Raw genomic sequence first — 5,472 nt, forward strand, 5'->3', positions numbered from 1 at the left:
TGTTGGATATAATGGGTATCTGCTGTTTACAACTTCTTGGGTCTGGTTCGTCTAGAAATACCTCACTAGGCCCACATGACCTAGACTCAACACCTGGAATATCCTTCATATTTTTTTTAGAGCAATAGGATGGACCATGAGGACGATTATCATTACAGACTCTGGTAGTTAGAGAGCATTGCTGAGAACGGAAACAGCACATCAAAACCATGCTCATGAACACAGCCCAACCATCTCTCAAATCTCCATGTCCTTCCCAAGTTAATAAAAATCTTTTTCAGAAAACCAACCTGCTACCTGGCTGACCCCCCAAACTACCTCTGTCGAACCATCTGAATGGCACCATCTTCCTCTGGTTTGCTTACCAAGAAAAACCTCCCAAAACTTTGACGTCAAGCCTTCCCAAATACAACCCCATGCGAACAATTGACCCAAAAGATGGTATTCAATCACCCGAAAAGAAGCAGAAACAGAGGATATCATGAAGTAAGGCAAAGCATACATAAGGGAGGATAATGCCATTAAAAACTTAACTTCATTTCATGAAAACCAAGAAGCTAAGAGAAACTGGTGGGAAAATATGAATAATCTCAAAAAGCAAACAGATGACACAATCATCATGCAACTCATACGTAGCACAACCCTCATGCAACTCGTACAGGGGAAAGCAGGGGTCAGGCAAACAAAAAAAATGAAAAAAAAGCAAACTTAACACCTTATACAGCCAAAAAGAGGATCCCAAACATTAGAAATGAGTAAGATGTGACGGTAAAAGTGAAGAATCTCAAGTGGGAGATGATCGAACCTAATGAATCCCTTGGAGCTCCGTCCCTTAGTTCCTCCTCTCTCTACTGGTTATCTCTCCGTTTTTGTGTCTTTTTCTCCTGTTTCTATCTTCCCCCGGAAGCCATTACCAGCTCCACTATTCCTCACCTCAGCAGCATGGCCCCCCTAATCACCAGCATGGCCCCTGTCATCTTGATCTGCTACACATCCCATCTCTCTACTGGGGGTCCCCTACCCCTTCTAATAATATGATGAAAATTAAAAAAAACAAACTCCCGGGTCCTCACCACCAAAGGGGGTCTACACATTTTAAATTCAATTTATATAATATTACTTAATTAAATTTAATTGAAGTCTTATTGAAAATGAAAATAATTTTTTAATTATAAATAAATTAAAAATATATATAGTTTTTAGTAAAACATAAATAGTAAAATTATAATAAAATTATAGATTTTATTTTTAATAAAAAAATATATTATTTTATTATATATTAGAAAAAAAATTATATTTTATTATATTCATAAATTTCTAGTATTAATAAATTTATTATTTTAGTTTTAAATTATTTTTAAAAATTAATAGACTTGCTAACAAATCCAAAGTATTAAGTCTTGATTAATTTGAAGTTAATTTATCTAACAAAAAAAATGAAAAAAATAATAATTCTATGTAAAAAAGAAATAATAGAAGAAATGTTTTTCTATTGTTTTTAAAAATAAATGAAAACAACCTTTACTTATTTTCTTGTTTTATATTTTATTTTATTTTAAAAAATTAGAAACATAAAACAATAATCAAATAGTATTATAATTTTTAAAAACTGTTTTAAAAAACTTTGCTGTCTTTAGGGACAAAAATCTGGTAAAATGTATATTATGTTGAAATGTTATAATATATTGTTAAATATATATCTGGGGGAGTGGGCACCAAAGTGGCGTGGAAGCCACTGCCAGGAAACGAGAGCAAGAGAAATGGAGAGGCAGTGGTGGGTCGTGGGTTCCCGTTCTCCATGACGGAAAGCCCGCATTTTGAGCCTCGAAACCCGCTCCGATCTGTACCAAATTTTGAGAGGGAGTTCAATTCGTGGAGATGAGCATCACTACGGAGTCGGATTCCGAATCCAATGGTTGGATTTTCGGATTTTGGTAGGTTGATTTATTCCCGAAATTTTTATTTAATATTTTCTCGGAGAATTTGTGGATGTTGTTAAACACTAGATCTACTTATCAGTGTGATGGATGGTTGAGGTTTTATATGTACGATTGTTCTTTTAATTTGTTGTTGAATATATGAATATTTGGATGGATTTTAGTGGGAATAATGGTAGAGTAAAATTTAGAAATTAGTTGTTGATGACATAATTTACATGGATTAAAGAGGGATATTTGTATGAAATATTGGAATTATTTGGATTGTCTTTGGAAGAGGAAATGAAAATTTTGGGTGATTATTTTGATATATATTAGTGTTGAAACAAAGAAAATTATCTTTAGAAAAATGAAATAGTGATAATTTAAATTGTAGAAATTTTAATTTTATTGCATGCTTAAATTGAAAAAAAAAATGTTGGATGTTGTTACATATTTACCATGTTTATTTTATATTATTAAGTATAATTATCTGAGTTGAGGATTGGACAATGGTTATATATTACATTGTTACATTCATTTGCATCCATGATTGTGTAGTAGGAAAGATAAAGAAATGGTTGTGTGAAGTGGAAACGAGAATGACAAGAGCCAAAGAGGGCAAAAATGAAAAGAAAAATGAGAAATGAAAGGACCCTAGAGAGCAAATTAAGAAGGGAGTAAGATCCCTAATGTGAAAGATACAGAAGTTTACTTGGGAAGACTCTGAATAGGGAGTGTATTTAGGTACAGATGTGTGTCCTTTGGTGAAAGCTCGAAACAATAGTGCATTGCTTAATTGTGTGTAGGTATTTGCATCATGTTTGCATTTGGGAGAAGGATTTGTATTAATTAGTTGAATGACATCAATTGTATATTGAGCGTATTATTAGAGACTAAAATGATTTATTTATTTATAAACTTAGAAATGTTTGATATGCTATAAACATGATTGAATAAGAAAATTGATCATTTTGATTAGTTTAATTTTAGATGATTGAGGTTTCATTTAATGCATATAATGTAAATATAATAGTATATTCAAGCATGTGATGGTTTTATATTCACCTAAAATATTTAACCCATTGGATGTGAGACATTCTACTGAGCAAGGTGGAAATGCTCACCCCTTTATTTTCTAAAATTTTTTATATATAGATATAGTTTATTAGAAACTACAAGAAGATTAAGGAGTATTCCAGAAAGTCCCCGAAAGTAAAGGAGCCATAGTAGTAATTGTTTTTAATTTATATTACCTCTTTGACATGTATTACTTTGAGTTATATTGATTTTTATAACTTAAATTATATTTTGTTAATTTGTGAAACATCTTTGGAAATATTTTTGATTTAGAGAGTATTGTGAATATTTGAGTAATTATCTTGGGTGGTAAGGTGATTGGTAGACTTATTATACTTGTGAGCAGGTGATGATTGGTTTGGAAAAAAAAAATTCATATTGTAAATCTTAGTTTCATAAATTTATTTGGGATTAGATGTCAATTTATTAAAAAAAAAAAAATCAGATTATAAGGATCGATTGTTTGCTTGGATAGGAGTAACTCTTAGGGTAAAACCTTCGACCTGGGGTCACGGGTCAGATTCTAGGTCGCTAGGAATTTGGTCCATGATAGAATTTAAGCTCAAATACCAAGATCAATATTCTTTGCCAGATACCCCAATGCTGACAGAGCTGAACAGGATTGGTAAGGATTGTTGGGAGGTGGAATAACCATCCAAAGCTTGGTGTCAACAAAGTGAACTTCTCCCAAGAGGAAGATGACACCATCATCCGCATCCAGCAAATGTCGTTTCATTTTTTAAGTCCATTATTAGTTTCTATTTTATGTTCATCATTATTTTCCTATTTCAATTATCTCCTTTATTTTTGCATTACAAACATTGTTGTAATATAATTTTTCAGAATTATTCCTTTATTTTCAGATTATATTGTGATATTTGTATTTGTTCTTAAGTGCTTTTTTCATTTTGTTTCGAAACAAATCTTCCGCTGCACTAATTTTTTTTTTTTAATCAGTAAAAATATGTGGATTAGGAATCCAGCAATCATGAATAAATAATGAAAATCATCCTCATATTTTTCCATTATGATGTGATGTGATATGATATGATAGTGTGGTGATCAATTTGAGTTTTGAGGTAGGAGTTCCTGTGTTGTGTTGCAGGTGAACATTTATTGCAGAAAATCATCTTCCTGGGCTAAACACTAATGCTATCAAGAACCGCTGGAACGACCATTAGAAGAAGAGGCTTGCGATTACAAGTTACCTTGAGCAACACCTTCTTCACCATGAGCAGGACCTTCCCACGGATGATGAGACCAGTGATCACTCTCACTATCCCTAATTTCAAAGGCATGTACTTGGGATTCTCATTATCGCTAATTTCAAAGATATGTACTTAGGACTCTCATTTATCCTTAATTTGGCGATTTCTTTAGCTGGTCATGTGTTTAGGAATTGAACTAATTGCATTTGGATCAACGTAGGGAATCAAAGAAGCAAACTAAGCCATCAATGCCGCAAGGTCATCTCCCTGGACAAAGTGATAACTAGTCTCATCATCCATGAAAAGATGTTGCTTAAGGTAGAGAAGGTGTCGCTTAAGGTCACTTGTAGTAGTAGGCCTCTTCTTCAAGTGGTTGTTCCAGCGGTTCTTGATAGCATTAGCAAATCGGCCAGGAAGATGATATTTTGCCATAGATGCCCAGTTGCAACACAACACAGGAAGTCTTACCATAGACTCAAGGTGTGTTTTGTATTATGCTAATCAGGGTTTGTAGGTTGATTTATGAGTACTGAGCAATATTCTCATATGATGATAGTGCTAATTCCTCTCATCCGCATCAACTCCATTCTCCAATTTTATTACTTCAACTCTTTTGAAATGACCTTTAATCACATAATTCAACCTTGGAGTATACATGTTCTAAATCTTTTTAATTAATTAGGTTTTATTTTTCTTGTCTAAAATTAAAAGAACTAATACAGCATAACAAATTAAGATAAAGTCAACTGGTTTACACATCTACAATCCAATCTCCCACACCAAGATTTTGAAATGATCAATTCTAGGCCCTAGGGCAGGCTATTTCAGTTGCCTTGCACAAAGCTGGCACTAAGAGACAATAATATTATTCCTCAGTGAGATCATGATTAAGAGAAAGAAATAAGCAAGAAAATAGAATTTTGATAATAATCAATATTAATAGATATTTAAAGGATAGAATGATTCCTAAATAAAAGAGTAAGCTTTATTTTTAAAATATTGAGGGTTTGTATGTTAACAGCTATAAAAAATAGTTTATGTTTTTTAGAATAAAAAAAATGAGAAAATATGTTTGAAAATTAAAAAATAAGTTTTCTGTTTTCAAAAATATACATAACATATGTTTTGAGGGCATTTTTTTTTAATTATTTTCAATTAGTTTAAAAGATAATTATATAAATATGATGAATGATTAAAAAATACAATATTACAAATAAAGGTTATATTTAAAAATATAGAAAAGAGGTTTCAAATGTTTGAGTCCCATT

At 31.9% G+C, this 5,472-nt stretch overlaps 1 long non-coding RNA gene across 1 annotated transcript; it reads left to right on the forward strand.

The window, feature by feature from the left end:
• The first annotated feature begins 1,733 nt into the window (after positions 1-1,733).
• Positions 1,734-4,375, forward strand: LOC117910356. Its single transcript, XR_004650657.1, has 2 exons — positions 1,734-1,934; positions 4,102-4,375. It is a non-coding gene; the product is annotated as an uncharacterized LOC117910356 (long non-coding RNA).
• The last annotated feature ends 1,097 nt before the right edge of the window (positions 4,376-5,472 follow it).

This window comes from Vitis riparia, chromosome 3 (assembly GCF_004353265.1).
Source record: "Vitis riparia cultivar Riparia Gloire de Montpellier isolate 1030 chromosome 3, EGFV_Vit.rip_1.0, whole genome shotgun sequence".
Taxonomy (NCBI): domain Eukaryota; kingdom Viridiplantae; phylum Streptophyta; class Magnoliopsida; order Vitales; family Vitaceae; genus Vitis; species Vitis riparia.